Below are 12,352 nucleotides of genomic sequence, written 5' to 3' on the forward strand. Positions count from 1 at the left end.
CATAACCCATTAATATATACAATCAACTAAGTAAAACAAAACTTTAGTGGTTATACTGGACATTTTTTAAGTAAAATTGTACTTACTAGTTGGAAAACAATACTTAATCAAAAATTGTTAATTTTTAATTTTTGAAAAGGGGATGATTTAGTAAATAAGTTTGAGAAACCCAGCTCTAAATAGTAAAAATGTTGTGGATTTTTTGGACAATTTCAGTCGGTACGAACTTGTTTGTTTCAATTAGTTACCATTGGGTTAGTCCACGCTTCCATTTTACAACTAATAATTAAGGATTATCATATGAATCAAATACTTATTTGTATTATAAAAAGTAGTGAAGTATGTTTGTTTCTTGATTAATATCAAAACTTTTTACTTCACAACTATTTATTAAGTTTTAAATTTTTAAAAACAACCTTTTTCTTTTAAAACGAGTATACACCAACATCTTTTTTTCAATCTGTATTCAACTGCAATTTAATATTAAAAATTTAACACTATTCGGTTATATATGCTAACAGTAAATCAACAATTAAGTTAGTAGCAAAAATTGCTAAACTAAATAATAAGACGGTATAAGAAAATTATTTCTTTTTTCAATGGCTATATACTAAATTTAAACAATAATATCTTTTAGCAGCGTCGCGTGTTCTTTTTGTCAGGAGGTGCTGCAGATTGACATTGTCAAATTAAAAAATCCTCTAGTTTGAAACTTAATATAAAACATTTAATTTTTTCTTTGATCTTTAATAAAAAAAAAGTATATCTCCCAATGACCTTAACTAGTTTTCTGTACACTTAATATTAAAAAACTTTTTAAGTTAAAATAAATGCATGAAACTTGGAAGTTTAAATAAAAACAAGTTCAAGTGTTATAAATTTATATATTTTGTTTTTTTGTGTAAGTAATTTTTCTAAAATTTTGAACTTATTTGCCTAATAAATAAAATTAGAGATAAATAATTAGTTTGTTTTATGTTAAGTCATTTTGTAGTTTCCGCACATAACAAAATTAATGGGCTCTCAAACTTTAGTTAATTATATGTCAAAATTTTATAGAAAGATCAGTTAAATTTACTTAAAGTTTAAATAAAAGTCTACAAAGTAAAATAAATCTGTAAAAACTTAATTTATAATTACTTTAACATCAAATTTAATTTAAGTCAGCCTATACAGTAACCATTAAGTAGTATTAAAGTTCTTTTTTTTTGATCAGAATTAATTAAATACCTAAATCAAACTTAAGCAACAACAGGTAACTTATGTAAAATAAAAGTATGTTAAAATATTAAAGCTTCAAAGATTAAATCAGCTTTAAACTGTATTTAGTAAAAATTTAGTATAGATTTTGTGAAATCTATAATTAAATTAAAGCTTCAACATAAATTTATGACTGTGTTGTAAAAATCAGTTCTGGAAAATAAAAGCTTTATTTACCACGAATTACTCATTGTTTAATTATGCGACCGTATCATTTATTTTATTTAAACTTTTCTTATTAATAGTTATGAAGAATATACCAACCTGGAATTATCTGATAATTAATTTTGTTATTTTCGACTCATGTATATATAACACAAAAATTGAAATTTAAAGAAGTAAAATTATCAACAGTCTATATTTTTGTAGCAACTTGCTAATTCTTCCAACATACTTACACACTTGACAAGAACTATAAAAGCATAATTCAACTAAGAATAACTATTTTTTTTCTAATCGTAATGGCAGTGATGTATTTTGTTTAAGTATAGTTTGTTTATAAACTCATAATTAAAAAATGTATACTGCTGAGCATGAAATTATATATAAAATTTTAAGTTATACATTGCTTGAAGTTAAATTTTATGCAAATCAGTTTAACAAAAACAGTGTCTTTTTGAATATAATTAATACAACTACTAAACAAATTAAAACATGTATTATTTTTAACTAAAACTGTTTAACTATTTTTTTTATACAAAAAGTATACGAAATTAAATCAATAAAATTGTTTTTAAAATGACTGTATAAATTTAAACACAAACCGTTTTTAGTTTAAATCGTTTTATTATTTTTAGTAATATTAAAGTTTTTCAGTATTTACTTAAAATAATTTATTCTGGTTTTTGGCCGGTCAAAATCTTTGGAAAATATTTATTTTAATACATAATATTGTATAAAGTATCAACAACATGTTACTATTAACTATTTTTAAAATCATTGTTGGTTTGTTTGTTGTATGAAACTTTATTTAAAATTAGTATTAAAAATGAACAAGCAACGCCAAAATTGTTTTTACAATATGCTGCCACAAGCTATTAGTTTGACGCTTCCGGGTTTCGAACCAACGAGTGCTCGTTCTTAAAAATTGACAGCCAGCATAGTAATGCTTCGACCATACTGCCACACAATTCAGAGCCAGATACTATGTTTTAATATTTTAAATATGTTTTAAAAACTGATGTTTAAAAATGTTAAATTCGGAATACGATTTTTTTTCTATAAATATTTTTTTTTCTGAACAGAGGAAATTTCTAAAAAATTGTTATCTTTAAAGGATTTGATTTTGAAAACAGAAACTCAAGGTAGACTTACTAATCAGTTTTAAACACATTTAACACTCTGATAAAACTATTAGCATTTTAATTAGAATATATAAAAAATGTGCTCTACTGGAGCATTGTAAATTATTTACACTCAACTATTTAATTTAAGACACAAAAAGTTTATAGTTTGTGAGGCTTGTGGTGTTTACTTGTGAAATATCTTCATTAAACACACTTGTTACGTATAAAACATTTTGATTTCTTTTTTTTTTCCAACAAAAACTTGGTTTAATAAGAAAATTTTTACTATTATTAAGTATTTATTGAAATGTTGAAAGAAACTTGTCCTCATGTAATAATAATATTGTTAGTGTGTAAATTGAGTTTTTAACTGTCAAGTTATGCAACATCTTTACTTTAATAAGTTTATTTTTTAGATTTTTTAACAGTTTTTATCTGGTTCTAACATTGAAAAATTAAAAATGTAATTTATAAACAACACCTTGTCTTTTTATATAAATATTCCTTATTTGATAAGTTAAGTATAAACTTTTAATTTTCGTGATGAATTTAATAAATTTTGTACTTAATGATATTAAAACACATTCAAGCAATCATATTTTAATCTTTTTCTTTGTTATTTTAATTAAACCAAGTTCTAAAAACACTTTAATATTAAATTATTTTAAATTGTATGTCCACTTCAGAACATAATCAAAGTAAAAAATCAAAATATGATGGTATACAAGCTAAAAAAAATATTAACTTTTCACTCAAAATCTTAAGTTAAATAGTAAAACTGTATTACAGTCCTTTACGTTAGAAAAAACAACAAAAGTATTTTAAACTTATTGTATGTACAGCTGAACCTTTAAAATAAAGTTCATGATCATTGAATTCCGACTAAACAAGTTCTGATTATTCTGCTTAAAAGATAAATATATTCTAAACATTTTTGCTAATAATCAAAGCTTTAACAATTAGACTATCCTGTCACTGTTTCTTAAACTTTAAAACTTAGTTTTGTTTATCATGTATGTTAGAAATGTTGTGCAATTTAATTTGACTTCTATTGTGGTTATAACAAGCTTATAAACTAGAAACTGTACCAAACATTGCTACTTTTTATACCGATGAATAAATTCTATAAGGGAGCGAGTTTTATTTTATGCTTTGTTTAACATTTTTAATTTTTTTTATTACATCTTAACATATAATGTAACTATTATATTAAAAATCTTAAAAAGTTATTAACGCGCGAATACAACGATAAGATCTGTTTGTCCCGAAACTAAATTTCTTAAACACTTAGTTTACTACAAGTCAGTTATGAAAGAAACAAACGGCTGTGGTTAATGTGCTAGTTAACTAGCAAGTTTATTTGAAGATAAGAAACGAGATGTCGTAAAAGTAACTTTTAGAATAAAAAAACAAATGTGTTAGTTTAGAAAAGGAGAGTTATTAAATGGTAAGTTGCTAAAAAGAATTAACTATAAAAAATTACGACAAAGAAAAAAATACATTTCATCTTCTTTATTTTTCTTTCTTCATCTATCAGTTGTCCTGCTTTTTTGCATTTAAACCATCATTCTCCAAAGGAGCGTTCGAAGCAGATTCAGAACCTTTTGATTTTAGAGCCGTCTGTAACGCACCAACACATACCAGTTGATTACTAGAAGAACCAATACTTTCTAAGATCCGATTCAAAGCGGCAACTGACAGAAGTTGTAAACGCACTTTGCTCAAAACATCTTTTGCATGCGTTGAGCGTTCCTTTAAGTCGTGGTTCAGCCACGCTTTAGCTGCATGAAAGACTTCTTCCTCCGAACAAACTTGAAGATCAGAGCTACCTAATATTTCAGACACGAGATCGAATTCAAGTTCTAAGTAGCCTTCAGTTTGTACGACCTTGCAAATGTTGCGGTTGATGAAATCGAATGTATCTTTACGAAGCTTTTCATTTTTCATAACAACCGCTAAACGGTGGTAAAGAGCTGCGTTTTCAACGGAGATTTTCGCCTTGAAATGCAGAAATATTTCACTTTCTGCTTCTTTAGAACTTTCACTATTCATCAGAGGCAGGACGAAATCACTGTCTTCTCTGTTCATGTTACTAGTGATGAACGAAATAACTTCTGCTGCTGCAGACTGGACGTTTGTTGAGATTTGATCCATTTTAGTTTATTAATAATGTCTAAAAGTATTAACAATATGTCATACATTAAAACTTTTATTAAAATCAGTTATTTGAACTTTATTTAATTTATGTAAAACAGAATTTAATTTAGCACCATTAGACTGTTACTATTGCTTCCTAGACTGCAAATAATATAAAAGACTGCCAACTGTTAACATGAACATTTAATTTCACAATATTTTGACGAGAGTTAATGATAAGCTACCAATGATTATAGCAGTTACGAGTTAGTTAAGCTACCAATTAGATACGCAACATTTAAGTACAAACTGCCGGTCTAGTAAGCTTTTTTTTGCTATAAAAATTTGTGTTCGACATGCGTTTATCTTTTTGATCAAATTTAGATTATTAGATAGATTTAAAAAAAAAAAAACTTTATGTTTTTAAGAAGCAGTGGTAGTAATCAAGTTTATATCAATAAAGTTTTGATAATTAAGCTGGATATTTTAAAATAAAATAAAAATAATTGAATTAACTACCAATGTTAATTTAATTGAAACATAGTAAAAATAAAAATTGTTGTATTTAACGGTTACCTAAAAGGCTGGTGATTCTTTAATTAACACCAACTATAACTTATTTAGAAATGTAGATATTTAAATCTACACTTTAACCCATAATAAATCCCAAAATAACATAATACTTAGAATTACTTTATACAAATTAAACACGTCATTAAATGAACATTATTTACAAGGTGCCCACTCATTATTAAAGAAAATTTTACGGGCTTATAAGTTTTATCCGGGGGTTTGTACCCTTTTTTGGGTCTGTTTTCAGTTTTAAGTTAACTTTATAGTAAGAAACTGAGTTAAATAGTATAAAAAGATTGAAAAAATACTATAGAGCTACTTTAAAAATGTTTTTTTACAGAAATTTTTGTCGATGAAAATCTTTTTAAATCATATGATAGATTTTTTAAGTCAAATCAAAATTTTACTACTAAACATGTTAAAAATGTTAAAATCCAGGTTTGCAATTTTTATTAAAAAGTTCAGGTTTTTTACAACACTTCTCAAATTCCAGGTTTTTCTAGGTTTTTTTGTAAAATAGTCAAATTCCAAATTTCCATGTAAAAAGACAACCCTGTTAGTGGTATTAAGTAATTTTAGCCAAACCAACTTTTACCAGAAAATACTGTTATTTATAAAACAACTTTTTCATATTTATCAAGTTGAATTGATTAGGAACTCAGCTACATGTGTATTTACAATTGAAAACTTTAAAAATTTTCTTGGACCTAAAGATTTAAGTAGCTGCGTTTTTATTGTTTTTATTTATTTCATCTTAAAACAAATTTAGACTTAATTGATTAAACAACTATTTTTTAGTTTACTTCAATTAAAAAATAGAATAAAAGGTACAAAAAGTGATGAAACAAATATTACTATTAGAAATTTTGAGACCACGTTTCATCAACAAATATACAAAGTAGTACTAAGCATACTTTATTATACATAAATATTTATTAGATACAAGAAATTTGCATAGAAATTTTTACCATAGCAAAAGCTACTAAAATTATCAAGAACGTAGAATTAATACTTAAACAAACATACCAAGGTTAATTTTTAAAATAAATTAAATAAAAATACATTCTTTTAATTTTAACAAAATTTTACTAATGTTTATTTTTATATTTTGTACGAACATGCTTACATACAGACATTCTATTAATCAGAAGTATTTTATGATCCACGTTATTTAAAATTATATTATTGTAAGTATTTAGATTTAAACCTAAACTTGGTTTTATTATATGAAAAAATAATTTAAAAAATAAAAACTTAAACCAAATCTTTTAATTTCAAATAAGTGCATAAAAATCATATAATGTATTTGAAGGCTGTAAATTATTTAAACTATCACTTGTATCTTTTAAAATCTGACAAAAGTCCTGAGTGACTTAAAGCTTGAAGTAATTACATCTAACTAGGCTGAGTTTGTGTGTAAAGAAACTACATCAAACTAGGCTGAGTTTGTGTGTAAAGGAACTACATCAAACTAGCCTGAGTTTGTAAGAAAAGGAACTACATCAAACTAGCCTGAGTTTGTGAGTAAAAGAACTAGTGTGAGCCACTACAAACAATTTCAACAAGCCTGAGTTTCATAAATATTTAAAACTAGCTTCAATGTGTAGCAACCTTATACTCAGATTATAATTACAGGCCTGAAGATTCTTTAGAGGTAAAAGGTCGTTGGCTTTGTCTAAATAAATAAATTTAATATCAGATTATAACAATGATATTATACAAAAATATAAATAGAGTTAACTTTTAGGCTTAAATAAAAAACTAAAGGTTGTATTCTAAACCTAATTTTTTAGGCAGTTTGTTCTTAATGTAAGTAACTTTATAACAAACATTTATCTAGGTTTTAAGACAACAAGGTTTATATCACTGTTGTTTTTTAATTATTACCACTTTTTCTAATGAGACCTTTTTTATGTTCAATTTATGATATCTTTATCAATATGACTAATTTTCAAATAGAATTTAAATTTTTGATCTAAATACTAGTCTTTATGTGAAATTAAAAGAATACAGTTGTGTTTAGTGTTTGTGAATTTTTAAAATATAGGTGGTGAACAACTTCTCAAAATATTCATACAAATATAGGTCTTAGTTACTTCACTACTATTACATATATGCTTCAAAAACCTTTAAACAAAAAAGCTGACACTAGTATGAGTCTAATATTGTGCATTTCCTAAAATAATCAAACATTTTATTTTATCCTACACCATAACACACACTAATGTGCCTGTAAGTAAAACCTTTACAAATTACTAGTTTTATTATAGTTTTCATTGTTCATAAATTGCTCTAAAAATATGTATATAAATAATTACAAGTAGGGTTTAATGAAATTTTAGATATTGTAAAACTTCAAATTTTCAAATAGTTGTTCTTGTTAACCAATACACTAGAGATTTAGAACAACAAGACTGGTAAATAATAAGAGGATGTTTTATGTTTTAAAAGTGATTCTTCTATCCATTAATTTGTATATTTTTAAATGTCTTGGTATATCAAGTTATAATTTATTTTTTTCATCTTGAATATTAAAACAAACTAAATACTATTTCAAAATTATTAGGCAACAATATTTTTAATAATTGCAAAATTTTAAAATGCCACTATAGTAATATCTAATCAATAAAGAAATACTTGGCCACTTTAAATTAAAATATAAAAATCAGTTTTTTGAAGTTAAAATACATAACACCACACAAAATGCGTGCAATATTAGATACTTTAACTCAATCTGAAGATATTATAAAACTAATTGGGATAAGATCATTAAACATAATATTAGTAACACTTCAAATTCTAATAAATTAAGTTTTACTTAACCTTCTAATCTTTAAAAAATATTAAGTAAATATGTAAATGAGCTCCAATATAACTCTATTTTAAAATGCTTTATTTCTATAGATAACAATTAATAATTTATAGTTTGACATATTTACAGGAAAATAAATGTGTCACTTAAAATTTATATTTATTGAAGTAGTTTTTTAACATGCATTTTACTCTGATACTTCCTCTATGATATTGGTTTTTAGAGGATATGTATACATATTAACTACACTCAAATACTTAAAATTACTTTTAAATACTTCAAATCAAAAGTATTATAAATTGAGAAATGAATTTAATGATTTTATTTCTTAAATAGTTTTGAAACTTAAATCCAAATTTACCATTTTGAAATTTAGTTATATTTAAATCATATTTTAACAGTTTGTATGATGTTAATATAACTCAGAATTAAAATCAATAACATTAAGTTTCATTCTCTATTTTAAAATACTTTTTATATGAAATATTAACAAAGTATTTTTAAGTATTTTAGGGTAGTAAACATGTATACATAGGCTCTAAAAAATAATATTAAAATGGAATTGTCTAAGTAAAATGCATAACTGCTTAAATATAAACAAGTTCTAAATGATACATTTCTTTAATTATAATTATGTCAAAATAAATACTATTAGTAATTAATATTTATCTATATCATTAAATGCTTTTGAAATGATATAAACTTTTTTAATTTTGTTATATGTAAAATAAAATTAACCTTTAGACTTAAAATAAAAATACTAAATGTTGTAATCTAGTTGTACTTTTCACCTAGGTTAGAATTGTTGTAAATAACTTCTAAAAAAATAATTTGTTTCAATGTAAAAACATCAAGGTCTAAATCACTTATTTATAATGAAATTGAAAAAAAAATTTCTGACACTTTTTTAATACAAGTTCCTAATATTTTAATCAACTTATCATGACATTAAAAATTTTATTTTATAAGCTAGTCTTTTAGTGGATTTTTGATACAGTTATTAAACTTTTGTGGTGAATAACATATAGTTATTATTTACTTTGGTAGCATCACATATAAAATTCACAAACCTGTAAACAAGGAACTTCACATCAGTATAATACTAATACTATGCACTTCATATATAAATGTTTATTATATATAAATACCACAATAAACACACTTATGTGCTTTTTAGTAGAAACTTTGAGAAATAATACAAAGTTTTGTTGGTGTTCATAATTCATAAATTACTAATAAAAAAGAGTACGTAAATAAATGTTTACAAGTCAAGATTATTTTAATTATTTAGTATTGTAAAACTTTTTGTTGTTATGAAGTTTTAAAGTAATGTTATGTGTAAATTGATAAATATATATAAACTTTTTAAACAATAAAACTTTTGAGTAATAAAATAAGAAAAATGTGTTTTATGTAGTAGTTGTAGTACTGTTATATCTTTCTTATTTTTTTTAGTTATATTAGTTTTTATAATTTTTAATTGTCTTCATACATTAACTTAAAAACATTTTCAGCTAGAATACTGAAAGTTGGTCGATAGATTGTTATAAAAAAACTAAATCAAATAAAGAATTTCTAAAGCATATAAAAAGGAATAAAAACAATATCCAAAAAGTATTGATGAATTTTGTAAGATTAATGAGAAAATTAAATCTATTAGAGTAATAAATGCTTCAAAAAGATCTGCTATTTCTGAACACTTAGTAAATAACCTTGATTGTGCTAGGCTAGTAATTATAATTTAAAAAGATTTAAAATTGTAAAAAATTGTTTTCACATTTCGGATTTAATTAAACTTGAGGCTATTTGTATTTTGTTAAGAAAACCTAAGTTGTGTAAACATAAAGATTTTGATTATACTGTTTCGTTGTTTTCTTAAATTATTTTATAAGTTGTTGCCCTGTTTTATTAATTTTTAGTTGCATTGTAGTTAGTAGTACTTATGTATTGTTAATTACTCTTTGCTTTATTGTTATTAATTACGTTGATTGCAATTCCACTATATAAGTTAGATTTAAAACTTTATTTTTATTGCTTAGTATACAACTGACGAAAGAAGCATGAAATATATTTTGTTCTGAAAAATTGAGTCTTATTTGTATTGTTTGAAAAAAACAATATCAACTACCTGTTAAAAATACAACTTTAATTACAAAAAAAATCTGTAAATCCCTTATCTAAAAAAGTTTTATAGCTACATCTGAACATTAACTAGGTACTTCAATATCTCTTTTAGATGACAATGATTACGATAAAACAATAACCCCAGATTTTGAAATAGCCTAAAAATATGATAACGACCAACGTTTTAAACTAGCCCAAAAACTGTGTAGTAAAATGGAGAACTTTTTTGTAGTCTACAAAGACATTAAAATTTAATTAACCTTCTAAAACAGCGATTCTAAACCTAGGGCAAATTTACCCCTGGGGTTAAATAGGGTTTTGTTTCTTTGTTTTAGGGGGTAAAGTTTCTTCATTACAATTTATGTAAATTGATGTTTATTAATTTTCTTTTTAGTTCATAAGTCAGTGTTTAAATATTATCTTTTTTAAGTTAAATAAACTCCTTTAGTTTTATTAGTTTTTATATTTAATAAGCTTAAAGTTCAAAAAATTTAGTTTTTTTATTTGTAAAAATTAAACATTATTTTGTAAACCGGGGATAAATTTGGTAACTACTTTCTAATAAAAGAAAAATTAGGTAATAACCTTCTAAAATGGGGTAAAACATGAAAAAAGGGTTAAAAACCGCTGATCTAAAAGATAAAATCTTTAGAACGCCAGAAAACATCACATCCTATTTTATTAAGAATGGTATTCCATCAATAATATTGTGAGTATCCTTCTTAATTTTTAATTACTCTATAGCCCTATCTGATGTATCGAAAAAAAATATATTTTGCCATTTCAATACATAAGAAAGGTAACAAACACAACGCATTAAGCTGTAGGCCAATATTTATAATTAGTGGCTTTTCTCGAAGTTTTATGAACCTATTATATCTATAGAAATTTAAAATCACATTTTTGAACATAACATACTATGTGTTAAACAATTTTGTTTTTTGTTTAACATAAATTATTTAACTGCTAACATGCTTACATTCTTGGATAGTTCCTTATCTTAAAAGCAAATACATTAAAGTAGTCTACACTGATAAACAAAAAGCTTTTGATTCAGTACCACGAAAAGATTGTTAAAATTCTAAGTCCTTATGGGTTACATTTAAGCTTGAAACTTGGTTCAATGTGTTTTTAGTATTAAATCACATAGAGTTCTCATAAATAATACGCTATCAGATCCTTTTACGAAATTCAGTGGAGTACCACAAAAAGGTCTTTTCTAATACGTTATAATTGGTCATTTTATTTTTTTAAATCTACTTTAATGAGATTTATTCAAACATCCAATGTGTTATATATTTATTTGAAGATGATGAAAAAATCTTAAGTAAGTCAAACATTTCTTTACAGTTGTCTTAAGATAAAATTTACAAGTGATTAAGAATATTTAATTTTATTTAAAGTTAACAAATATAAAGTTCTAACCTTTAATAAAAACAAACCTCGATCAATTAAACTTTTATTGAACAACACTAAGGTACCAGCAGTTGAAGTTTTTTAAAATTTGAGAATATATATCTTTGAGAATTTAAATAGAATGAACAAATAAAATGTTTAAATAAAGTTGCACAAATTTCATCCTTTCAAATATCAAAAAGTTTTAAAACTAATTCAGCTACTATTCTGAAAAACTTTTAGAACATACGTTTGTCCTAAGCATGAGTACAAAACCCAAATTTGGTCACCCTATTTAAAAAGTCATCAACAAAATTAGGTCTGTGCAAAGAAATTTTACCCGTTTAATGTATAATCGCTGTAAAATATCAAATGCATCACATAATGATAGATTAATTAAACTTGGATTGAAGTCACTAGAAAAAATAAATTTAAGATTTTTATCAATACTAAATCAATTAATGTAAATAAAAGATTTTTATATAAACTTTTTATCAAACAAAAAAAGAAATAATAGAAAAGTAAAACGTAAATTGTATATTCAATTTTAACAACATTGAATGACAGAGTTTATTTCTTCACAGAGCAAATACATGGTGAATCAAATTACCACAGAATGTGGTATTGTGTAGAAAGGTGGATCATTTTAGCTTTATACTAAAAAGATTTAATTTGAACACTTTTATTATCAGCAAAATTAATAACTTTTAGTTTAAAGTTAATCATATACACAAAGTAATCTATAAAATTAATCTGTTCTAATTAA

Source organism: Thalia democratica, chromosome 7 (assembly GCF_965202585.1).
Source record: "Thalia democratica chromosome 7, ktThaDemo2.hap1.1, whole genome shotgun sequence".
NCBI lineage: Eukaryota > Metazoa > Chordata > Thaliacea > Salpida > Salpidae > Thalia > Thalia democratica.